Raw genomic sequence first — 27,269 nt, forward strand, 5'->3', positions numbered from 1 at the left:
CCCTAGAGTTTTGTTTTTCCCCTTGAGAAAGGTCTTATTCTATAGGTTGTTATGTATGGCCCAAGCTGGCTTTGAACTCATTGCCATACCTATTTCTTAGGCTCCTGGCTGCTGAGATTACAGCTGTGATTCACCACACTAAGCCTTTATGAATTTATTTTTGTGTAAGGTTTAAGTAGTCCTGGTTTTATTTGTTTGGGACAGAATTTATGGAGCTCATTCTGGCTTCTAATTCACTATAGCTGAGGATGGTCTTGAGTTTGTGATCCTTTTGCCTCCACTTCCTGATTATAGATATGTGCCACTGCACATGGCTTTTGTTTAAAATTTTCTTTTAAAATAGATTCTCCTTTCATACAACACATCCAGACCCCAGTTTCCCACCCTCCACTCTTGATATCCTCCCCCACCTCTTCTCTCCCCCAGATCTATTCTCTGTCCTTTTTCTCCAGAGAAGAACATACCTCAAGAGACAACAACCCAGTATGAAAAAACGAAGATAAAATAAGAAAAGACATAAGCCCTCATATCAAAGCCAAACAAGGCTGGCTGGTTAGAGTCCCAAGAACAGGCAAAAGAGTCAGATACATACCTACTCCCACTGTGAGAAATCCCACAAAAACACCCAGGTAACAGCCATAACTTATGTGCAGAAGACCTGATGTAGACCCATGAAGGCCCTGTGCTTGCTGTCTCTGTAAGCCAAAGGGAGCCCTGCTTAGGTGATTCAGTGGACTCTGTTCTCTTGGTGTCCTCTATTCCTTCTAATCCTACAGTCTTTTCTCCCCCGCCTTATTATTTGCCTGTGCTTGATGGTCTACCATTATTCCTCCACTGGTAAGTTTATGTTCTTCTAAAAGAAAATCCTTTGTTCATGGGATGGGAATATAGTTAAATGGTAAACCATATGCTTAGTATGCAAAAGAGGCTGGGTTCCATCCACTGTGTACACATATACACAGACAGACACATATACACAGTCCATTGCACACACTTATATAAGTCTGTTTCTGAGTTCCCTGTTCTATTCCAAGTACAGATGCTTTGTCATCAACACACCCTCTCTTGATGAATGCAACTTCATGGGATAACGTTACCACTGGGAAAAGTCAATACACCCACCCTGTCAATATGTTTTAGCTATTCATGCTCCTTTCTACATATTTTTTTTTTGGAAAAAAAAGTTTGCTTATGATGTCAAGGAATTGCACTGGAGTTTTTAGAGGAATTATATCAATAGATTAGATTTTGGAGATTTTATATGTAAATGAAAATATATTTTCAAATGATAATTCTAATAAGTAAAACTGTTAATTCTATTTAAAAATTTAACTTTGTGTTTGGTCTAATGCAAAATCGTATTTTCTATCCCTATACCTTTTTAAAAGAGATTAAAATGTCATATAGCCCAGGCTACCCTTAAATTCTCTATGTAGCTGAGAATGATTTGAACTCTTGATCTTCCTCCCTCTACGACTAGAGTGCTGAAATTCCAGGTGTAGTCTTCTAACTCGGCTGTATGAAGTACTGAGGACTGAACCTAGGGACTCATTCAGACAAAACAAGCATTCTGTCAGCTAAACTACATACCAGGTATTATTAGGTATTTATTTCATTTACATTTCCAATGCTATCCCAAAAGTCCCCCACACGCTCCCCCACCCACTCCCCCAGCATCCCACTCCCACTTCTTGGCCCTGGGGTTCCCCTGTACTGAGGCATATAAAGTTTGCACTACCAATGGGCCTCTCTTTCCACTGATGGCCGACTAGGCCATCTTCTGATACATATGCAGCTAGAGACAGGAGCTCCCGGGGGTACTGGTTAGTTCATATTGTTGTTCCACCTATAGGGTTGCAGATCCCTTTAGCTCCTTAGGTACTTTCTCTAGCTCCTCCATTGGGGTCCCTGTGATCCATCCAATTAGCTGACTGTGAGCATCCACTTCTGTGTTTGCTAGGCCCCAGCATAGCCTCACAAGAGACAGCTATATCTGGGTCCTTTCAGCAAAATCTTGCTAGTGTATGCAATGGTGTCAGCTTTTGGAAGATGATTATGGGATGGATCCCCAGATATGGCAGTTTCTATATGGTCCATCCTTTCATCTCAGCTCCAAACTTTGTCTCTGTAACTCCTTCCATGGGTGTTTTGTTCCCAATTCTAAGAAGGGGCAAAGTGTCCACACTTTGGTCTTTGTTCTGCTTGAGTTTCATGTGTTTTGCAAATTGTATCCTTTTTTTAATTGGGTATTTATTTCATTTACATTTCCAATGCTATCCCAAAAGTCCCCCACACGCTCCCCCACCCACCCACTCCCACTTCTTGGCCCTGTCCTTTCCCCTGTACTGAGGCATATAAAGTTTGCACGACCAATGGGCCTCTCTTTCCACTGATGGCCAACTAGGCCATTTTCTGATTCATATGCAGCTAGAGACAGGAGCTCCCGGGGGGTACTGGTTAGTTCATATTGTTGTTCTTCTTCTTGAGTTTCATGTGTTTAGCAAATTGTATCTTATATCTTGGGTATTCTAAGTTTCTGGGCTAATATCCACTTATCAGTGAGTAAATATTGTGTGAGTTCTTTTGTGATTGGGTTACCTCACTCAGGATGATGCCCTCCAGGTCCATCCTTTGCCTAGGAATTTCATAAATTCATTCATTTTAATAGCTGAGTAGTACTCCATTGTGTAAATGTACCACATTTTCTGTATCCATTCCTCTGTTGAGGGGCATCTGGGTTCTTTCCAGCTTCTGGCTATTATAAATAAGACTGCTATGAACATAGTGGAGCATGTGTCCTTCTTACCGGTTGGAACATCTTCTGGAGATATGCCCAGGAGAGGTATTGCTGGATCCTCCAATAGTACTATGTCCAATTTTCTGAGGAACCGCCAGACTGATTTCCAGAGTGGTTTTACAAGTTTTCAATCCCACCAATAGTGGAAGAGTGTTCCTCTTTCTCCACATCCTTGCCAGTATCTGCTGTCACCTGAATTTTTGATCTTAACCATTCTGACTAGTGTGAGGTGGAATCTCAGGGTTGTTTTGATTTGCATTTCCCTGATGATTAAGGAAGGATGTTAAACATTTTTTCAGGTGCTTCTCAGCCATTCAGTATTCCTTGGGGAGTTGAATCCATTGATATTCAGAGATATTAAGGAAAAGTAATTGTTGCTTCCAATTATTTTTGTTGTTAAAGTTGGCATTCTGTTCTTGTGGCTGTCTTCTGTTAGGTTTGTTGAAGGATTTCCTTCATGCTTTTTCTAGGTTGTGGTTTCCGTCCTTGTATTGTTTTTTGTTTGTTTGTTTGTTTGTTTTTTCTGTTATTATCCTTTCAAGGGCGGGATTCGTGAAAAGATAATGTGTGAATTTGATTCCATCGTGGAATACTTTTCTTTCTCCATCTAAGGTAATTGAAAGTTTGGCTGGGTATAGTAGCCTGGGCTGGCATTTGTGTTCTCTTAATGTCTGTATAACATCTCTCCAGGCTCTTCTGGCTTTCATAGTCTCTGGTGAAAATTCTGGTGTAATTCTGATAGGCTTGCCTTTATATGTTACTTGACCTTTTTCCCTTACTGCTTTTAATATTCTATCTTTACTGCATTTGTTGTTCTGATTATTATGTGTCTGGAGGAATTTATTTTCTGTTCCAGTCTATTTGGAGTTCTGTATGCTTCTTGTATGTTCATGGGCATCTCTTTCTTTAGGTTTGGGAAGTTTTCTTCTATAATTTTGTTGAAGATATTTGCCAGTCCTTTTAGTTGAAAATCTTCATTCTCATCTACTCCTATTATCCTTAGGTTTGGTCTTCTCATTGTGTCCTGTATTTCTTGGATATTTTGAGTTAGGATCTTTTTGCATTTTCCATTTTCTTTGATTGTTGTGCCTATGTTCTCTGTGGAATCTTCTGCACCTGAGATGCTCTCTTCCATCTCTTGTATTCTGTTGCTGATGCTCGTATCTATGGTTCCAGATTTCTTTCCTAGGGTTTCTATCTCCAGCGTTGCCTCACTTTGGGTTTTCTTTATTGTGTCTACTTCCCTTTTTAGGTCTTGGATGGTTTTATTCAATTTCATCACCTATTTGATTGTGTTTACATGCAAGTCTTTAAGGGATTTTTGTGCTTCCTCTTTAAGGTCTTCTACCTGTTTAGCAGTGTTCTCCTGTATTTCCTTAAGTCCTTCTTGTTGTCCTCTACCATCATCATGAGATATGCTTTTAAATCCGGGTCTAGCTTTTCGGGTGTGTTGGGGTGCCCTGGACTGGGCGAGGTGGGAGTGCTGGGTTCTGATGATGGTGAGTGGTCTTGGTTTCTGTTAGTAAGATTCTTATGTTTGCCTTTCGCCATCTGGTAATCTCTGGAGTTAGTTGTCATAGTTGTCTCTGGTTAGAGCTTGTTCCTCAGGTGATTCTGTTAGCCTCTATCAGCAGACCTGGGAGACTAGCTCTCTCCTCTGAGTTTCAGTGGTCAGAGCACTCTCTGCAGGCAAGCTCTCCTCTTACAGGGAAGGTGCACAGATATCTGGCATTCAGACCTCCCTCCTGGCCGAAGATGAAGGCCCAAAACAGGACCTGTCCCAGAAGCTATTTTGCTTTGGCCTGTCACAGAAGCTGTTAGCTTCTGTAGTCCACACTCTCACCTGCACAGAGTAGTCTCAGAAGGATCCAGGAACCAAGATGGCTTCCCCAGGTCCTCCTGAAAAGCCCTCCCAGGCAGGGTGGACACCTCTCCTCTGGCAGGGAAGGTGCCTGGATGTCTGGAGCTCGAAAAGAAGGCTGTCTTAGAAGCTCTGTGGCACCCACCTGTCCCAGAAGCTGTTAGCTTCTGTAGTCCACACTCTCACCTGTGCAGACTACTCTAGGCGGAGTCCCGGAACCAAGATGTCTCCCACAGATGGGCAGGCAAAGCCCTCCCGGGCAGGGCGGACACCAACCTCTGGCCGAGAAGCCAATATCTATTTTTATAGTCTAAAATAATTAAGCCAGGCATGATGGCACATGTCCTTAACCCCAGGACTCAGGAAGGTGAGTTTAGTTGAGTTTTAGGTCAGCCCTTGTTCATAGATGCTTCAAAGCTATATACTGAGACTCTGTCTCAAAATAAATTCAATTTACTTATTTATTAATATATAGATAGATAAAATTGCATTTTTTTTAATTTGCCATGTGATTTGACATATGTTTGTGTTATAAAAAGTGTTGAGATAAAGGTATCTGTCCCCTCAGCCATTTATCCTGTTTTCCCACAATGTGTACCCTGGTTGTGTGCACCCTGGTTGTGAGTACATGGGAGGTGTGCATCCTGGTTGTGAGTACACGGGTGGTGTGCACCCTGGTGGGCTTCAAACTCATGAGATTCTCTTCCCTCTGCTTTACAAGTGCTGAAATTACATGCACATGACATCCCACTATTGCTTATTTGTCATTTCTCCATGGCAAACTCATTGATATCTTTTTATAATTTTTAAATCTTCGAATGAAAATGCATCTTAAAAATAAATTGAGCCAGGCGTGGTGGCGCACGCCTTTAATCCCAGCACTCGGGAGGCAGAGGCAGGTGGATTTCTGAGTTCGAGGCCAGCCTGGTCTACAAAGTGAGTTCCAGGACAGCCAGGGCTACACAGAGAAACCCTGTCTCGAAAAACCAAAAAAATAAAAAAATAAAAAAATAAAAAAATAAAAAAAATAAATTGAATGGCTTTTGAGTTGCTAAAATTGAAGTCTTCCAAAGGAATGAAGCTTTTTTTGTTGTTGTTGATGGTTTATAATCCTCAGTATGGGACCTAGGGGCTTATCTTCCTAGACCAGTGCTCTCCAGCTGAGCTACAACCCCTGCCCCAAAATTATACATACCCTGGTGTGGGTCAGGGGCAGGAAATGGTTGAGACAAGGTCTCACACTGAAGCACAGACTGGCCTCAAACTTAGCCTCTCAAATGCTGGGATTATAGGTATTTAGCTATGACACACAGCTGATATATGCTTAGATTTAGAATTTGTAGCAATTTCTAATTTGTTGATCTTTGTTTAAATTTAAAGGATAAATTTAAGTTTCACTTACAGAATTTTTAAATTTTATTTTTTATGTTGTTTTGGATATCTTTGAGATAGGATCATATTCTGTGGCCTAGGAAGGCCTGGAGCTTGCTATGCAACCCAGGCTGGTCTCTAACACTGATGATAGTCCTCATAACTGAGCCTCTTAATACGCAGATTCTAAACACAAGCCACAATGACTACCTTTTTCTGTGATTTATAAAGACCACCCACTGTAACTCCTTATATAAGTTTCTCAAACTTCTTGTTGTGCACACCTGCTCTAAATGTGGAGTAGAATTATTGCTGTATACTGAAAGCTTATTTAACTTATATAGCACATGGATCCTAGGGATACTTGTCACACTGCTGCCTCCTGTCACTAGTATCAGTGTTGTGTGTGACTACTTAGGTAATGGCTACATCCTCAGCGAAACCTGTTTGTAACAGAAGGAAGTATAATCTAGGAAAGAAAGGGAAGCATAGCAGAGCAGAGTATAGTGTACCTCTAGTGTGGGGAGAGTTGAGTGAGACAGAAGGATCGCAAGATAAAGCCAGCCTGGGTGTCTATGAAAGTTCAAGGCTGCCCTGGCTGGCCTCATACTCGACACTCTGTCTCAAAAAAAAAAAAATCAAAATAAGAAAACAAAGGAGAAAAATGATTGCATGCAGTGTAGTTCAGTGATTGAGTACTTGTCTGGTGTGTAACAGCTATGAAGCATTTTTCCTTTTGCTTTTTAAAGAAGTAATGATATGTATGAAAACAGATATTCAAGTTTCTGTTTTCACATATAATTGATTTGGAGTGTGTGTGTGTGTGTGTGTGTGTGTGCCTGTGTGTGGGGTGTGTGTGTGTGTGTGTGTGTGTGTGTGTGCTTTACTACAGAGCACAGGGTAGTCAAGCACACTTACCACTGAGTGGTACCACTAGACTTTTAATTTTGTCTTTTATAAATTCACCCCAGAAATTCATGAATTCTAAAAACCACTCACCATAAAGTAGTCAACTCCAGTGGAAGAACTCAGAGGGCTTAGCCAGTTTCTGCTGTAATGAGCTGGGAGCAGGTACACAATGATTAATCCTAAAAATACAGTGTTTAGCAATTGAAGATGATAGAGCCCTTTAACTTATGGCAAAATTCACTATCATGAGATGTGTTTAGCTTTACAAAGTGAACAAATTACTAAGTGAAATATCAGCCGAGCAAATCTAGTTGGTGAGATTCCACCTCTTTAGCAAGCTGAACCAGGCTGTTATTGTGTTGATGAATATTGCTCCATCCTCAAAGCTACACAATGAAGCATCACAGCATAAATAAAGGAAAGAAAATTTGTAAGTCATCTTTCATATGTATATGCGAATGTTAAGAACATATAACCACTTTTAGAGACTGTGGAATTTCTTTTGGGTCAATCTTACAGATAAATCTACATTGTGTTCACAGTTCTGTGCAGAGGCAGATTTAACAATGACCATTATGTGTAGAAAATAGCAGCCATTGTTGCTGTACTAAAGTCTCTGGAGATTTAAAAGAAAATAAATGAAGCAAATTAAAACCTTAATGGTAACACACCAAATAAATTAACTAGTAAAGAATGATTAGAAGCAATATAGAAGGACTGTTGAATTAGACCTGGCAAAAGATAATTGAAGTGCATAGAAAGATGGGGATTGCTTACTTATTTAAAAGAATAATTCCTAAACAGTGAACACACACATTTGGATCTTTCAGGTAATTATTTTTGGAGAAAGCATCAAAATATATATATTCAGAAGAGATACAATGCAGTCTGTGCACTGTCAAGTCATAATGACCTGGAATTAACTTAGTTTATGCTTTAGTTTATACGGTGTGTATGTTTGGAAGAATTATGAGCAAGCACTGAACTGACACTATGCAGTTCTTAAAGTGAATGTCGGCAATGTTCTGAATGTTTTATTAGACAACGAGACCACAAGTTTTCTCTGTGTACTTGTCTCTGCAATGGTAGCAGAAGACAGACTATATGTGAAACTTCATGGGTGCATTTAACAATCTGAAATCATGGCAACGTGTAATAACAAGTGGCAACCAGCATCCTAGCAGCATTCGCTTCATGTTACCACTTCATCTGAATTAGTCATTTAGAAGGTATTTTATATGCTTTGCTAAAAACTGACGAGCTTAATCTTGGACTAGGGCATTCAGGCAGGAAATGCTAAAACAGCTCTTTCTTTTGAAGATTTCTTTCATTGCTCCCTGTGAGGTCAAAAAGCAGTTGTGAGTTTGGAAACCCAGAGCAGTGATGTCTTGAGAGCTAAATGAGCCTTTTCTTTCTTGTAGGGTGAGTTTGGTTTGTTCAGTCCTACTTGTGTGCCAGACACAGTCTTAGATGCCAAAACAGATTACTAAAAGAAGTAGACAAAAAAAATCATTGCCCTCATATTCTTTGATCATGGTTGAGGCTCTAGAACATTTCCAGTTATTTAATATTGTTTCTCAGCTTTTTAAAACCTCCACCAAAAGAGTCTTGAACTCTTGAATATTTTATCTTATTTGAATAGAGAAAATTGATGATTTGTTTAGAATACTTGGCAAGAATCCAAAAGCTGATAACTAAAGTAAATATTTTCTTTTTTTTTTTAGGTATTTATTTCATTTACATTTCCAATGCTATCCCAAAAGTCCCCCACACGCTCCCCCACACGCTCCCCCACACGCTCCCCCACCCACTCCCAATTCTTGGCCCTGGCGTTCCCCTGTACTGAAGCAGATAAAGTTTGCAAGACCAATGGGCCTCTCTTTCCACTAAGGACCCAGATATAGCTGTCTCCTTTGAGGCTATGCCAGTACCTGGCAAATACAGAAGTGGATGCTCACAGTCAGCTATTGGATGGATCACAGGGCCCCCAATGAAGGAGCTAGAGAAAGCATCCAAGGAGCTAAAGGGGTCTGCAACCCTATAGGTGGAACAACATTATGAACTAACCACTACCCCCCAGAGCTCGTGTCTCTAGCTGCATATGTATCAGAAAATATTTTCTTTTTGGTTGTCGCTACTGTGTTTCCTGTGCCAGAGTTACACCTGTATTGATGACTGACTTAGGAATACTTTGGGCTTCACTTGTGGATTTAGTCTTTAGATGGGGCTTAACTCAATTTCAAGTGGGGAGTGGCAGAAAACAGGAGGCTCAATGTAATGTGCAAATTCATTTAGAAATGTGTCTCTGTCATGTGAAGATGTATGGAATCCTTAAATGGACTGAACAGTCACCATGGAAAATGAATATCTGTCTGAGTTATTTTTGCGTATGTGAGGAGTACAAGAGCTGACTCAAAGAGGATGCCATGCTGGTTTCCTGTCCTGAAGTCAAACAAGAAGACAGACAGACTGTGCTGGAAAAGCCATGTGCTCATGCCTGTTTGCTCACATCTCGGTTCATTTCATATTTTATTTTTCTTAGATAGAGACTTGCACTGTGGTTCAGCATAACTTGGAATTCACTATATAGCCTGACTAGCCTAACACTTGAGACAGTCTTCCCGATTTAGCCTTCCAAATGCTAGGATTACATAGAAGTATGAACTACCTGCCTCAATATGTATGGTTTTCTGATAAGACTGATGAGTTTGTTAATAAGTTTTTTAGGTATTATACAAATGTCAGCATTTAGAAGATTCACATAACTTGATGAAATAATCAATTTTCCAGTGATCAACACATAATTTAATGAAATCAACCGTTAAAAAACAGTTCCACTCAAAATTCAACTGAAGGACTGGAGAGATGGCTCAGCAGTTAAGAGCACTGACTGCCCTTCTGAAGGTCCTGAGTTCAAATCCCAGCAACCACATGGTGGCTCACAACCATCTGTAATGAGATCTGATGCCCTCTTATGGGGGTGTCTGAAGACATCTACAGTGTACTTACATATGATAAATAAATAAATAAATAAATAAATAAATAAATAAATCTTTAAAAATTTCAACTGAAACCAAAGAGATTTAATTGGAAAAAGTGGCAATGAACACAGTTTTCAATTTGCTTTTTGAAACAATTGCTTTGTTTAAAAAAAAAAAAAAACCCTATATGACTTACCATATGATGGGCTATATTATGCTTTTTAAATCTTAACATTTTTCCCAGCTGCAATTTTAACATGATGATTACATTAATTTAATTCACATATCAGAAAGTTCTTGGTGGATTTCAGGTCCAAAGCCAAGACGTTGGGAGAAACACTAAGTTGGCTGGGTTTTGCTGTTGTTTCCTTCTCTTTTCTATCCCTCACTTCTAACCCTCCTCCTGTTCCTTCAGCTCTTCTCTTCTTCCTTCTTCTCCTCCTCTTCCTCCTACTCTTCTTCTCCTCTTGTTTCAGTCAAAGGCATGAAGGTAGAAAGATAGAAAGCACATGATATATCTCTTTATATGTTTTCATTAGCTGTGAAGAGAATACAGATTTCTCAAATCAGACTGTCCCATGTGGGGCTCAGCTCAACTAACCATTTTCTGAGAACTTAGACTTCAACCAGAGAAAAGTCAGAAATGGTGAGCCACATCTGCAGTCCCAGGGCTGAGGAGGCTGGGACAGGAGGATAATGGGCTTAAGGCAAAATTCTGTCCATAATTTAACATTCAATTAGAATCCTGGTTTAGTTTAAAACAGGCTATACATGATAATACGGAGTTATCCTCGGAACGTTGAGATAAAGGGGTTTTTATACCTTTATTAATTCTTTTTTAAAAGACTTATTTATTCTATGTATGTGAGTACACTGTAACTGTCTTCACACATACCAGAAGGGGGCATCGGATCCCATTACAAATGGTTGTGAGCCGCCATGTGGTTGCTGGGAATTGAACTCAGGACCTCTGGAAGAGCAGTCAGTGTTCTTAACCGCTGAACCATCTCTCCAGCCCCCACCTTTAGTAATTCTCTGAGAATGTCATACACTGGATTATGACCATATTCATCCCCAACTCTCCCTTTAAGTCCTGCCAGACACAGCCTCACCACTGTACATTCCCAACTGTTTGTCTTCTGAAATTAAGATCTTGCTTTGTACCATTCCTTTCCTTAAATAAGAAAAAAATGTTTCAGGGGCTGTAGCTGCAGGTCAGTGTGAAAGTGTTTGCCCTGCATTCATAAGGGCCTACATTCCTCCCAAATATTGGCCTTACAGACTTCTAGCACCTCATCCAGCTACCCTTGCCTAATTACCTTCCTATTAAAGATTTTTCTTTGATCTTCCTAGCCTTTCAATGATGAAGATTGTTCTACCTTCTCCCATTAAATAAATTAGTATCAATCTAAAATGCAAGGTTGTACTGTTAAAGTATTTGACTGTGTCTGTTTGTTTGTGGTATTTGTTCCCTTCATTTGGATTGGACCTAGAGCCTCATACATGGTAGACAAGTGCTCTACTGAGCTATATCCACAACCATTTTATTTTTAAATACTTTCATTCTTTAAAGTGTAGTTATCAATTCCCGAATTGCTTTTCCTCACTTCAAGCCTTTGAATGTACCTGTCTTACTCTCAAATTCATGCCCATTGTTTTTTTCAATTGTTGTAGTTGTGTATATATTTCTTAATATATAAACATGCCTGATTGCTCCGTATAATGTTGCTTTGTGTGTGTATGATTTCAGGGCTGACCACTGGGTATAAGATAACCAACTGGTGCTCTCTTCCCTGACATTGTCTCTAGTCTATATGCCCCTACTCTCAGCATTCCTTAGTTGCTTTTTAAAAAGATTTGTGTGTCTACATAACTAAGTAGGAATCTAAAGGCGTGCATGCAGTAAGCTGGTTTTTATATTAGTTTGGATAAAGTCCATGTATTTCCCATCTATTGGGTGAGCCTCGATATGAACTGAGCACAGTGGTATGATATGTACACCCCAATGCTTTACATTTTTAAATATAATTGGCCAGATCACTATTTCCTGTGCACTAAATAGAAAAATGGATTGAGTAAACACTGAATGGGAAGAGGGAAAGATATGTATGTATGTATGTAATCATCAGAATGCTTGAAGTCTTTGCATAGTTTATGCCACCATCTGTTTCACTCTAATGGAGATATGAGTGAAACAAGAAACTATTTTTCAAATGACTATTGCTGGAGTCGCACAGATCAAATTATCTTCAATTAAGAAAAAATGTGTGTGTGCATGTGTGAGTTTATGTATTGCACAGATAAGTATATATATATATATATATATATATATATCCAAGAAGGTATTGGATTTCCCAGAGTTAGAGTTAGAGCCCTACATTGGTGTTGAGAACCAAAGCAGTCCCCAGGAAGAGCAGGAAATGCTCTTAATTACTGAACCATCTCACCAGCCCCCTCAAACTCTTTCTTTTGAGACATGATATTATCTAGGCTGGCACAACCTTGTGATCCTCATGCCTCATTACCCCTCAATGCCCACATGCCTAACTTCATCCTCAGTAACTAGAGGTATAGGCATGTGCCACCACATACAGATTGTTTATCTTTGTCTTTTTGTTTTGTTTTGTTTTTGTTTGTTAGTTTTTCTTGTGTATAAACATTTTGTAATATTAGGGAGTGAACCTAGGACCTATTTATGTCCTAGACAACTTATTTTTTACTAAGAAGAGAGGTGTTTATTTTGAGACAAGGTCTTCAATAAGTTACCCAAGCTGCCCTTGCAATTAGTCCATATCCTATGCAGGCCTTGAATTTGCCATCTTTCTGCCTCAGCCTCCTCAAGAGCTGATTAGAGGCCAGGACCGCCAAGTTGGCTTTATTTATCTTATAACATCATATCATATGCCTTACGGCTAACCAGATATGAAAGCAATGTAAAGTGTTTACATTCCAAATTCCAATGCTGTGGTCAAGTCTGTAGAAGATAAAGTGCATCAGGATATGGACTGACTGACTACTTACTGGGGCATATTGTGCTTATGAAGGTGGACTGTTACTGTTTGGCATCTCAGGATGCTGAACTTAATGTGTGCTTGTGCCTTGGGTTTTTGTTTCTCCAAATATGAAAACATAATTACAGAATCTTGTACAGCTTTGTGTAAATCACTTGTGTGGTAGGCACAAGGCCCCAGATTCCATCTGGTGTGGGAGGGAGGAAAAACAAAAGTATTCCTGAAAACAGATCCATTTGATTGTTAAAACCAACTCGTATGCAATAGGAAGTTTGTATAGCTAATGCCGATACTTCTAGGATGCATCCTTGAAATGTACCAATCTGGTTCAAAAATTACAATAGCATTACTATACTATGGTGTTTATACTGGCACCTGTTTTATATGTTAGATCTCTGTTCATGAATGTTTCACTCACTGTGTGTGCTATTTTTTAAATTAAAAAATGGGTAATATCTAATTTCTGGAAAGGAAATTAGATCATTCTATTGAGGTGCGTCATTAAGTAGGAGAGGCCTCTAAGGTACCCGTGAGACATGGGAAGAATAGACATAGCAGTGGGTGTGGTAGGGAGTATGATGATTGACCGAAAGTTGGAAGCGGTCTGAAAAATATGCTCTAGATTTGGATTCTAGCTACACATCTCCTGTGACGTTAATGGGTGTGCCTCTGATTTTTTTTTCTTTCCACCCTCAGGGGTATGTGTAAACCTTATTGTTTTGATTGTAAGATCTAAAAGGCAATTTGCATGAGTTTTCCATTGGCTTTGCGTTCATCCTGATGTATTGAGACTGAAATATGAAACTCGTTTTCATTCTGTTGCCTGCTAGTAAAAAAAATAAAATAAAATAAAATAAATAAATAAAGCTCATTATTCACCCTTAGCCACAATTTTCTATTCCCAAGGCAGTTATCATTGGCCATAATAAAAACAGGTTCTAGCCACACAGTCACCATCCAGCCCTTCCTATACCACCCTATGCAGGTGCTGAGTGAAAAAAGAAGTTTACAAAGTGAATCATGAACCAAAAAAATAAAAATGAAAACTAAAAACCTTGAGTGGACTATTGAAGAAGTTTCTTGTAGGAAACATCTGGTGTTGAGGGTTTTTGTTTGTTTGTTTGTTTGCTTGTTTGTTTGGATTTTCCATTTTGGGTTTTTGTTTTACTAGTGCTGGAGAATAAAACCATAGGACCCCTTGAATGCTTGGTAGGAGACAGATTAGTAACATTTGAGTTTGAAAACCTGAAATATATATGTATGTATATATTCACATATGACCCAAGAAGTCAGGGATACATTTTGTTTGATTATTTTGCTATGACAGGATTTCACTGCATAGCTATCCTGGAACTTGCTATGTAGAACTGGCTGGTCTTGATCTCAGACATCCACCAGCCTCTGCTTCCTGAGTGCTGGGATTAAAAGCCTGCACCACAACCGCCTGGCAAGGACTGACTTTCTAAGTAGCCTGTTAGAACCATCTGTATATGAAAAGAGCAACAGTGTCTTCTCAAGCTGCACAATTATTAGTTTAAAACAATCATTTACCCAGTGATGATGTTGCACATCTGAAAAGATGGTTATATAGCACTTGGGACAAACCTATCTAAGGGGTTTGAGGCAATAGGTGTGGCTGAAATACAGCTCCTGCTGGGAAACTCCAGCATTTCTGGCCCAGCACTGCTGTCTCCTTACCTGAGGTGGTTGCCTCTGTTCCAGTATTCTTTACCTACACAACCCAGGATAGCACCTGCATAGGTTTCTGCCTTCCAGTTAGTACTATGGGTTTCATAGGACCTCTAAAAGGATTATCTACCCTGACAGACCCCAGGAGAATTTGAAAAAATAGAGAAATTCATATACTAAGTCAGCAATTAATATATATGTATGTGTGTGTCCCCTGGCTTCTCCTGGTATATCTTGTCTTTTCTATTTTGTGTTGCTTTGGGGGGGGGGATTTCATATGGACTTTGATGATTGCTCTAACACATTGAAGCATGTCCATTAAGGCAATGAAATGTAATCCAGTATTGGTAGGCAAAGGGAAGCGAGGAGGACCGAACACTGACTCTTAATGAAGACTACCTACCCAGTGATGGCTCTTCGTCATGAGTGAATGCTCTGTGAGTCATATCTGTGTGCTGAGAACGTAGTGGGTTATATAAGACTCATTGCCTTGTTTTGTCTTCTTCACAAAGATCCAGAGCATGTTATCTCATTTTATTTCCTCATATGGTAGACAGAGGAGATGTTAGTAAGCAGGTGTTATCTGGGCAGGTTACAACACTACCCTCCAGTTACTGAACGCCATACTGGATGCTGACCCTCTCCCATACTTCCTCCTTCCCCAGCAGTCTTTAAAAGATATGTGGAATTAGTTCCACTTTTACAGATAGGGATGTGGGCCCCAGAGAGACTTAAGTGTCACAAAGGGTCACAAGCACTTCAAGACCGTGACTTCTTAGATTCCCATGCTGCCATTTCATTCCTCCCAGGTTATTAATTTGCACTGAATCTCTAGAAATAGTCTGAGCCTAGCCAGCACAGCTCATTGTTTTATTTTGTTTGTTTGGTTGTTCTGATTTTGGTTTTGAGGAGGTTTGTTTTTGTTTGTTTGTTTGTTTGTTTATTTGATGTGGGTTAGTTTTGGGGTTTGGGTTTGGGTTTGGGTTTTGGTTTTCTTTTATCTAGCCATTCAGTGATTCACTTACTAGAATAGGTAAGAAGGGTTTTAATAAGAGCATCTGTCCATAACTAATGATTGCCATGATTTACATTTATGGCATATACAAAATCATTAAAAATGCTCTACACTATATAAAGAAAGTAGTTACTATAATATGGGTTAGTTCATATTTTTATTCTTTATACTACTACTAATTATTTTATATACAATTTTATTATTATTATTATTATCATTATCATTATCATTATATTGGGTGTTGAGACAGGGTTTCAGTCCGTACCCAGGCTGTTGTGGAAATCATTTTGTAGACTGGGCTGACCTCGAAATCACAGAGCTCCTCATGCACTTGTAACCCCAGGGCTGGGATGAAAGGCCATTATGCCCAGTGAGTATTTGATATCGTTACTATTATTTACAGTGTGAAAGATGGAACCTTAGGGCCTTTTGCATACTGGGCCAGCACTGTGTCTGAGCCCCAGCCCCTACTTCAGCCCCAAAATGTTTAAGGTTGTCATCATCCTGGCTGGGAAGGCCAGGCTGAAGAGATTAAACTGACTCAATAACACATAAACCTATTAAACTGTGGGGCGGTAAGAGAAGGACACCTAGTCTGATGCTGGAGCACTTTCTAAGGTGGCACTGCCTTTTCCACAGAACAGTCTGGCGCACTGTGCTGCTGTCAGAGCTTTCTTCTAACAGAAACCAAAGTGAAATAAGCGTGCTGCTCCAGTTAGAATCTGGAGTATAAATGTTGTATGTGGACTGGAATGAATAATAGAAAACATAAGCGTCCTGGGATAGTTAATTTGCCTTTCCAAGTAATGTACTTGACTGTGGATGAGTGGCTTGGACACTGGGGAGAAGCTGTTCTTTGTGTTCTAAAATAAGCAGGTTACTTGGCTACTGCTCAAACTCTAAATAGGTATATGGGTTGTAGCTATTTGACCTGAAGCAACTTGAAGTTCCCTTGGTTCCCTGTCTGGTTTTAAAAGTGGAGCCAAAACAAAAGCATGAAGGCATAAAAGTTTTCTCTCAAGGTTGTGCTTCAGTTCAAATTTGAATCTGGCAAAGGAGTGTAAGGCAGGCAGGCAGGCAGGAAGGAGACTCGTAAGTATTGTATCATTCCTTTGTCAGGGTGTTCATTTGCTAGCAGGAAGTGTTGTGACTTGCTCTTTAAAGTTGCAATTGTAAGAAGAATGTTGGGTTTCCAGATTTCAAGTTCTGGGCGTGGGAGACAGTCCTCTTAGTGCTTCAAGAAAAGAAGCAGGTTCTCTCCGGTCGGAAGGGTAACTATTTTAATATCTCTCTCTTTTTTTTTTTTTTTTTGTCGGTGCTAACTTTGTAGGTTACTGAATATTTAAGCCGAGCTCGACAGTTTGAAAACATGAAGTTCTTATTTTCTGTTTAGGTAAATCTTTGGAATCACTTTTAAAATCTTGATTGTTTAAGAATAAGTCAGATTTGTTGTAGGACATTTTGAAATTAAGTATTTAACCTTTTCTGTGTTCTCTATTCTGGTGATTTTTCTCTTCTTCGATATTGGGAATGTTCTAGGGGCTTTATTTTCTCTTTTTAAAAATGGGTTTGAGCCAGGCGTGGTGGCGCACGCCTTTAATCCCAGCACTCGGGAGGCAGAGGCAGGCAGATTTCTGAGTTCGAGGCCAGCCTGGTCTACAAAGTGAGTTCCAGGACAGCCAGAGCTATACAGAGAAACCCTGTCTCGAAAAAAAATAAAATAAATAAATAAATAAATAAATAAAAATGGGTTTGAAGTCCTTCTTACATAATCTTAACTTGTCAAGTTAGATACCTCAAAGCTTAATTGATAGAAATTATTATCTGGCATTTTGAGTAGAAGGGAGAAGAAACAGGATTTCAAATGCCTTTGGTTCTTGTTAAAGGATTTTTTTTTTAATTCTGTAACAAAGCTTGTCATGATCAGATAAGTATCTCTGCTCTGACAAAGTGGCTTATGTCAAACAGTTGTCCCAGAGTTTACAGTTCACAACACACAGGATTTAGATGGTGTTCCTGTCCCAAAGCAGTGCTCATCTTAACCAGCAGGGTTTTCTCTCGTTTTTTTCTTTTTTCTTTTGTTTTAGGCTCAAGTCGCGTAATTTTTTTTTCCAGCAAGGTAACTTTCTTTTCTTTTTTTTTTTTTCTTTTTTTTTCATTTATTTATTTTTTATTAGATATTTTCTTTATATACATTTCAAATGCTATCCTGAAAAGTTCCCTATATCCTCCCTCCAGCCCTGCTCCCCTATCCACCCACTCTTGCTTCTTGGCCCTGGCATTTCCCTGTACTGGGGCATATAAACTTTACAAGACCAAGGGGCCTCTCTTCCCAGTGATGGCCGACTAGGCCATCTTCTGCTACATACCATCAGGGTTTTCAAACATACACAGCAGAGGAGCTTAAAAGTCTTAACTTCTTGAAGCTCCTGACAAAAGGAAGTATAGCTAGTTATAGAATGATCTTAACTCTGAGGTAAGGGAGCATCACCTATGTAGTATGAAACATTAAGTCTAGTGTTTTCAGTACAGGGAGGATATTTAAATTGGCAAGGTATATGAACCAGACACTTTAGGGACAGATTCTCTGCTAAGCTTAAAGAGGGTCTTGTGATAATAAGTAGTTTTGTTTTGAGTTGAAATATGTTAGCTGCTCTGATTCTTGCTTGCACATATGTACTTCACACACGTCCCTGAAGAACACTCGTGACTTCTTAAATATGGTAGTTTTTCCAGCTCAGGAAGCTGGAACATCCCTCGGGGATGTAGGGCAATTCAGTTCATGAGCAGCAGCAGCGTTATTTTTGCACAGAATATGGGTAGGAGATGTATGCTCTAAGTGCTGGGAAAACACAAAAGGGCTGAAAGCTTTCAAAAGAGGTGTGCCTTATGTCAGTCTAAGACATCGGTGCCCATTAGCTTGGTAAACAAATAAGGGTAAAAAAGGAGTAATATGAGTTGAGTCTTTTTGCTAATTATTTTTAATTTTTGAGATTATAATATAACACCACTTCTCCTGTCCATTTCCTCCCTCTTGGATGAGTCTTTCTTTTGAGTTTGACATATCTAAATCATTAATATGACTTGCATAAAAAAATCTATAAAACTTTTGGGCATCAAGCATTTAAAGAATGTCTTCAATGTAAGTTAAGTCGAGCACTGCTATTATTGGAAGAGTTGGTGAATTATTTTTAAATAGCCAGTGCTTTTAGATCTTATCTGTGTTTACTAAGAGCCATTGGGGAAAGGAAACTTTTACTTAAAATGGAAGTATTTGATATTCCTTCAGGAAGTGACACAGAGTTGGGCACCCTTTGAGATTTGAATGACTCATACATACTGCTACTGAAAAAGATCAATTGGAATCTAGCTTATACTATTCTAGAATAGACTGCAAATATTTTCATAAGATGGATTTGTTTCTTCCTTGATATGTAGTAGTGAAACCAGGAGATGCCTGGTGTTAGATTGGAAACAGTTCCAGTTAGAAAGGTAGGGCAAAGAGGAGCAGGACAGGATGAAGAAAGAGTGGGGGCATCTGTGGGTAAACCCTGAGAAATGGAGTATCTGCTGGGTTTGTGGATGGTGATTATATTGTTTTCTCATACTTTATATATTGAAAATGCTATGTATCAAAAGATGGCCTAATAGGCCATCACTGGAAAGAGAGGCCCATTGGACAAGCAAACTTTATATGCCCCAGTACAGGGGAACGCCAGGGCCAAAAAGGGGGAGTGGGTGGGTAGGGGAGTGGGGGTGGGTGGGTATGGGGGACTTTTGGTATAGCATTGGAAATGTAAATGAGCTAAATACCTAATAAAAAATGGAAAAAAAAGAAAAAAGAAAATGCTAATAGCACAAGACTGGACATATAATTAGCTAATTGTATAGCTAGGTACATCTATTTGTAAACATTCAGTTTTGCCTGTGAACAGCAAGCCTGTCAAAACATGATCCATGTGTATGTCATATTGTAAAGGTGAAATGTGCTGCGTGTGTGCCAAAAGGCAGCAAGGACTGTTTCTAAACCTCTTTCTGTTTGACTTTCAGTTACAATCACATCATAGGCTGCAAACCTCTTGAAGAGTTCTGTAGTAGTTCAAAGTGTGAAACCAGAGTGAATAAGTAAAACGTGATCACAGGCCACTTACATGTGAAGAATGTGACTTTGTTGTGTTCTCAATTTTTTCCAAAGTTTTCTTTAATAATGCTTGCAACTTTATTTGTTTATTTAGTCATTTATTCATCTATTCTATTGGCGCTGAGAACTGTGAGGACTGAACCCTTCATACTGTTTGTGCTAGAGAAACATTCTACCACTAACCTATACTCTGAATCTCCCTGGTTTAGCATTGCTTGTTTGGGGCGCTTTTGTTTACTTTTTTTCAGACAGGATTTCCTTATGTAGCCTATCCTGTCTTTGAACTTTTGTGTAGCCCAGGGACTCACAATCCTCCTGCCCCACACTCACAAATTCTGTAACTATAGGTATCAGCATGCCCAGCTCAAGACTGCATTTTGGAAACCCATTTGAGGTGACTAGGTAGACTAACTTCCAGATAGCTAGGTCAGCTCGCTCCCATCGATGCTGATGCTTATTTATTCAGCCAGTTTTTGGTGTGTACTTGTGAGCCAAGATACAAAGTCATATATGTGATATCTTCTCTGTTTTGAAGGAACCAGGAATGAGTGTAAGAGACAGAAAAGGCAGAAGGTAGTCACCACACTGTGGGATTTAGGGAGGGATTACTGGCTAACAACTGTGACCATGTACTGCATCTACTTTAAAGTCATTGAACAGAAAACTTGAGGTTTGGGCATGGTAGTCTATTTCTGTAATCACAGAATTTGGAAGCAGAAGCAAGAAAATCAGCAGTCTGAGGCCAGCCTAGGGTACATGAGAGTCCATATCTCAAAACAAAAACAAGCAAACAAACAAACAAAAATCACAAAAATTTAGGATGGTATAACTGGTTGCCAGTATTAAAGAATTAGAAAGTGGGCAAAGATAGCCTAGGTTTAATATCTATGACTTTAAAAAACTCTCTGCTCTTTTATTCTTTTCAGAAACCTTTAAAGGTCATTTGGTATCTGCAGGGATCGTGAGGTGACACATGCAAAGGAGAGTGACATCTCTACATTTCTGAGAAGATGGGTATTTAAGTTAAAAGTTTTGAATACATCCAAGTTAAAATTATACTTAAAGGAAGCAAGTTCTTGGGACAGAGCAAAGGGTAAAGGAAGTCTTCATCAACAGTTGTCCAGAAAATAGCAGTTTATTAGAAATTGAAAGCACATTTTGTCAAGGAAGTATACGCTTGCCCTTGTTAAGGTTTAATTACTTGAAGCTGGAGAGAAAGAGCTGCCTCCGTGGTTAAGAGCACTTGCTGCTCTTCTGAGGACCTTGATTCAGTATGCACCATATGCATCTAGTGCCATTGGAAGCCAGATGAGGATTTCAGATCCCCTGGAACTAGAGTTACAGTCAGATTTGATCTACCACGGGGTGCCAGGAACCAAACTAAAATCCTTTACAAAAGCAACCAGCTTTCTTAACTGCTGAGTCCTATCTCCAGCCCCAAGTAATAAGACTTTTCCAGCTACCTTAAGAGTGTCTTTGAACTCTTCTGTTTCATTATCTGACATTTTTTTTATATTGTCATTCGTGTGTCGTTTGGTGGCACACCTCATTGAATCTAGGGTCTCATGAATGCTATGCAAGCTCTATCACTGGACTCTAAACCCAGCCTCCTCTTTATGTTTTATTTTGAAACATGATCTGGCTAAGTTATCCTGCTTAGTGTTGAATTTAGAATCCCTTAGCCTCAGCTTTCCAAGTAGGTGGGATTATACTGCTGCTCCACCAGGCCAAGTCTCTGCTATTTAACCAGAGTAGCACCAAGACGCGGGGCTGGAAAGGTGATTCCGTAGTTAAGAGCACGTACTGCTCTTGCAGAGGACTTAAGTTTTATTCCCAGCACCCATGTTAGGCAGCTCCCAAGCACTTCTATCTCCACCTGCAAGGGGAACCCATGTCCTCTGCCTTCCATGTGTGTGCATGCATACAATAAATGAAAGAGTTTCAAAATGAACGAACCAAGAATATTTGCTACATATATCCAGATTCTTTCAACCAGTGGTTTTAGTTCTCAGATTCCAATTCTCTACAACCCAAATAACCTATGTAGCTATACTGGAAGTTTAAATGCTGTTGGTTTGGTGAGGAATATCTAAGATGCTCTCTGCTTTAGTTTCACAGTGTGTGGCTGAAGTGTCAGACATAATTACCAGAAGATGTAGGCCTAATAATTACTGTGCTAAGTCAAGTCTGCTGTATAGTTGAATATTCTTTTCATAGTTTTGTTGTTGTTATTGTTGACATTGAGTATAAAAAACAACTGAACATTGACTATAAAAAAAAAAGCAAGTGGCAAGACCAGGTGTGGTAATAAACACCTTTAATCCCCAAACTTAGAAGCTGAGGCAGATGAATATTTGTGAGTTCCAGACCAGCCTGGTCTAGACAGTGACACCTTATCTCACTGGAAAACCCAAACAAAAAGCAGTTGGCAAGGGACATGAAAGAGATGTAGCTCAGTTGGTAGCATGCACAAGTACCCTGGGTTTGATACTCAGCACCCCATAAACCAAGTATGTTGTTGCACCTCTGTAATCCCAACATTCAGGATCTAGAAAAAAGGTGAACAAGAAGTTTAAATTAATTTTATAGTTGGTTACGTAGTAAAATTCAAGCCAGCTTGGACTAAATGTGACCCTGTCTGAAAACAATAATCAAACATGGTAAAAAAAAAAATATGTGTGCAAAAATGTCATAATGAAACCTAGTATAAATTAATAAAACAAAAAAAGATAAAAAAGACCCAGAAGACCAAAGCGATCTTCATGTGTTTATGTGCATATGTGTGCAAGCACACTGGTTACCTATGGTGGTTGGAGGACTGCCTCTGCTGTCAGTTCTCACTGTCCACCTCCTGGGAGGCAGGGTTACTTCATTGTTTGCCACTAAATACACCAGACTAGCTGGCCTCAGAACCTCTGGGGATTCTTCTATGTCCACCCTCATGCTTTAGGAACACTGGTATTTTAGATGCATGCTATTGTGCTCAGCTTTACTTAGGTTCTGGTTGTTTGAACTTGTGTCCTTGGGCTAACATGCAAGCTCTCTACCCACTGAACCTTTTTCTCATCCCCAAATATACAAGTATTACAAATGCTGATGTGCTATGGTTAGTGAATTGTCAAGAATAAATAAAAAGACACCATGTCTTTCTGCATTTTATAACTAGGAGCCTAAAAAGAGTGTGAGGACATTTGGGATTTGACTGCTTTCTTTTGACTTTCAAAGCATTGAATAAAAATGGTATGCAGGGCCAGACTTGGAGGAGCTCTCAAGAGGCAGAGGCAAGTAGATCTCTGAGTTCAAGGCAAGAGGGCATCAGATCCCATTACAGATGGTTGTGAGCCACCATGTGGTTGCTGGGAACTGAACTCAGGGCCTCTGGAAGACCAATCGGTGCTTTTAACCTCTGAGCCATCTCCCCAGCCCAGTATAGATTCTTTACCAAGATTCCACAAAAGTTTGCTTCACGAAGAAAAGTTCTGAAAGAGAAATAATTCTATATGAAAAAGTGACTGTATGATGACTGACTGTTTGGTTATGATTACATTAACACAAGCTTATTGCTAAGCTTTTTGGCAGAATTCTAAAATCTGTGCTGAGCTGAAGAGAGAGATCAGAAAGAGTTAGAGAACTAGTCATCAGGCATCTCAAGAAGAGTGTTCTCAGCTGGGCAGTGGTGGCACACGCCTTACATCCCAGCACTTGGGAGGCAGAGGCAGGCGGATTTCTGAGTTCGAGGCCAGCCTGGTCTACAGAGTGAGTTCCAGGACAGATAGGGCTACACAGAAAAACCCTGTCTCGAAAAACAAAAACAACAACAACAACAAAACCAAACCAAAATAAAAAAAAGGAAGAGTGTTCTCATTGGGAGAGGAAGAGCATAGCCTCACAGAGACTCAAAGTGCCAGGATACGGGTTCTCCTGAAATATCAAGCAGGTGGTACACACTTAATGCAGGTACAAGCTGAATATGGGGATCTGGCATAATCAACTGGTTGTGGGCCATTTTTAATTTGAAAGAAAATCCAAATGCACTGTGACCAAGGCTTATAGTAATGAATACATTCTATTTCTACCTTACTGAATCTTGGGGAAAGAAAATTCATTCTGTAAGTTGTTGAGAGTGGTTGGGAATATTGACTGTTTCAAATAGGTCTGGGGTTTGAGACGCGGTTCATCTCTTTCTAGCTATGTGAATTTGAAGTAACTTCTCTAAAGTCAGTTGCTCTGTTAAGTGTGAATATCACACACACACACAAGAAATAAATTTTAATATCAATAGTAATATTTCCAAGATTATATTTTTCTGAGAAGTAACTTCCATTTTGCATATGAAGCAAGTAGCTTACCCCACAGTAAATATGCCCTCTGCAATTATGAGTGGCTAAAATAGAAACTTAGAAGGAATGCTGATACTTCACGTACGTTGTTATTACCTACACTTCAGGCACTATGATACAGGTTGAGTGGATGCCAATGAGGTGTGATACTGATCAATGAGATATGGATATTTTCATCTAAGAGATTTGATAAGAGTATTAAATTCTATTCTTGGGATATATATTTTCTATAAATAAATCAATGTTAATTGGGCATGGTAGTTCATCCTGATAATTAAAGCACCTTGGAGACAGAGATAGGAAGATGGTAAATTCAAAGCTAGCCTGGGATATATAGAAAGATCCTAGGGAGAAACTACTGAAGCTTCTAGAATTGATCAAATGTGAGACCATAAAGGGACATGATGAAAGAAAATCTAAGTTTGTAAGAGAGAATCCAGGAAATTTAATGACTGACTCACCCACAGGGAACAAACTTTGTGGGCAACCAGTGTCTCAAATGTATTTGTCTGGAGACTACAAAAAATAGAGAAGTTGGATATGAAGCCTGGTATATCAGGAACGAGAGTTGGTGAGGGAAAGGAACGAGGCCAGGCATGTGACTCACTGAAGAGAGCATCTGCTTAACATGCTCCAAGTCCTGGGTTTGAGTCATAGTACTGAGAAGAGGAGGGGAAGAGATGGCAGTGAGGTCGAATTGAATAACTCTTGTTGACCTTCCCCTCCTTTGGTCAGGTCTCAGCTAGACTCTGATCTTCTAACCCTAGACTAAAAGCCCAAGCCTTCCTGTATATCTGCAGCTCCAGATAGCACCTTCTCTTTCTGACTCCTAAGCCTAGAACAGGTCTCCAGTCTTTAAGACAAAGGTCTTACCACATCCATGGAAATGTTGGCTGACAACTTCACTCAGTGCAAATAACTATGATAGCTCTAGTATGATGTGCTGTTTCCTTCTACTGGACAATAAACTCTTCTAGAGAAAAGCGGCTTTGGGGTCCTACTTGCTTATATGTGTGGCACTAGACTCACTGCCTAGTATGTATTAAGCCTTCAGTGAAGGCTTACAGTGAAGGCTTAGAGAGTGTAGATGAGTCATGAGTGAATGTGTTAGACACTCAGGTTGAGATCTGCCAAAGTCATTAGGAAATATGGCACTGGAGTTTGAGTAATCACAGGAAGAGATGGTGAGCTTTAGCCCACAGAGTGGCACACACCCATCCAACCTAGAGACTGGCACTGTTGACTTTCCTAACTTGAGGAGGAGGCAGGGTGGCAGTTTCTGTTGGTATAGGTAGGAATGTGAAGTGTGGGTGTTCCAACGCACGGCATGCTTTGGATGGAAGAAGGTGACAAATAATATCCCCCTCTTTTGTTGCCTGCTCTAGAATTGCTTGCTAAAATGATGGCTACATCTTTGTGGTTTCCTCCTCTTTTCTAACAAAAGAATACATCTTTCCATGTTTTCTTCCCCTCTTTATTGCTTTCTCCTTACGGAGTTTTTTTTTTTTTTAAACAAAACAAGACAAAACAAAACTATTTTTAAAAAGATTTATTTATTTACACTGTAGCTGTCTGTCTTCAGACCCTCCAGAAGAGGGAGTCAGATCTCATTATGGATGGTTGTGAGCCACCACGGGGTTACTGGAATTTGAACTCAGGACCTTCGGAAGAGCAGTCAGTGCTCTTAACCGCTGAGCCATCTCTCCAGCCCCTCCTTAGGGAGTTTTAAGTCATATACTGGGCAATCTTTAATCAACATTTTCCCAATTGCATTTGTACAAAGGTTACTAGTGACTGTCAATGAGGTCTATGGTGGATATCCGGTAGGTTAGTTACTAGAGTGTTTGATCAGCTTCTTTGTTTTCCGCTGTGCTGGAAATGAAAGGCAGGACATTTGGTAGACAGTCTCTCTAACACTGATTACCCACAAAGGAGTTCCTGAATGTGCCACCGTTCCTCCTGACCCTGCCATGGTACAGAATGGCACATACTAGTAACTCCACTGTTCAGTAAGTTACATTCCAAAGGTGATGAAACGGGATCAGGACCTTCCTCCCCGCTCCCCACCTCGAACAGCCTTCAATTTTTGAGTAATAGTTTCAGGTAGTTTTAGGTAAACCATTCTCAGCAAGAATTTGTGTCCAAGGTTTCTGTATAGTTACATGAGCCAGTGGAGTGGTTTCATAATTGCTGTATTGTTAGTCAAACGCTGTAATTAGGGATGACTTCATAAGCATAAGATTCTTCTATGGGTGACGCCCTGATCCGTACCCTGTTGTACACCATATCCTTTTATGAAAAAAAAAAAAAAAAAAAAAAAACAAGGTTTTGTTTCCTATTGTTTTATACCCAGAATTGAAAATCTGTTTTCCTATATCTCAGATGGTTAGGAAAGAGCTCCCCTGACTCCCGCTGATTTCTGTGTACAGAACAGCCAGGCAGACGGAAGAGAACAAAGGCTTTGTAGCCTGATTTGCCAAAATGAAATGTAGGAAAACATATATATATATATATATATATATATATATATATATATATATATAGTTCTGTTCAGTGAGTATTAGTACTCTCATATCATATGAACAAAGTTCACTTTTGTGGTAAGACAGGCTGCAGGGTGGGGGGAGGGTTAAAAAAAAGACATTTCAAAGCGCCATTTCCCTGCCTGTCATACATTATTAAACAGGCTTTACACTTGAATCTTAATCTTACTTCTTTATCTTTTATTCAGCATTATTGCTCATAAGAAAAAATTCAGATGGAGAGGAATGTGACAGTATTAACAAGCTGTTGATGACTTCAAAGTATTTATACTAAAGTTACTTTTGCTTTTTAAAATGTATCACTTGCCTACACCTCAAGTTCTGTCTAGAGGCTGGCCTTGTGAAAGGGCCAAATTGAGTCATAGGTAAAATGTGACTGACAGGTTTTTTTTATGCTCATCCTTCTTAAACTACGCTGAGAGAAGGCTTGTAATTTTTATATATGAGGGAGGCTTGTTATACTCTGTAGTCAATAATTATAGGGGAGATGAGACAGCTCTTCATGTATCCCATTTAAAAGACTTTTAGTAGAGCCGATGCCTGATATTTATAGTCGCTCACAATTACTTATGGAGTTATTTATTCCCCATTTTCTTTCACTGAGGATTTGA

The 27,269-nt window shown here is 39.6% G+C and overlaps 1 protein-coding gene across 3 annotated transcripts in view; it reads left to right on the forward strand.

Moving 5' to 3' along the window:
• Pls3 (plastin 3) overlaps positions 1-27,269 on the forward strand; it is a 90,994-nt gene that overhangs the window by 18,944 nt on the left and 44,781 nt on the right. The window contains exon 1 of one of the 3 annotated variants that reach the window (XM_029473186.2): positions 16,845-16,905. The exons of the other annotated variants lie outside the window; for them this stretch is intronic. The gene's annotated coding sequence lies outside the window, so the exon portion shown is untranslated. Of the gene's footprint in view, positions 1-16,844; positions 16,906-27,269 lie in introns of those variants that run through there. 3 annotated transcript variants of the gene reach the window in all.

Source organism: Mus caroli, unplaced genomic scaffold (assembly GCF_978045245.1).
Source record: "Mus caroli unplaced genomic scaffold, Mus_caroli_1 scaffold_5, whole genome shotgun sequence".
NCBI lineage: Eukaryota > Metazoa > Chordata > Mammalia > Rodentia > Muridae > Mus > Mus caroli.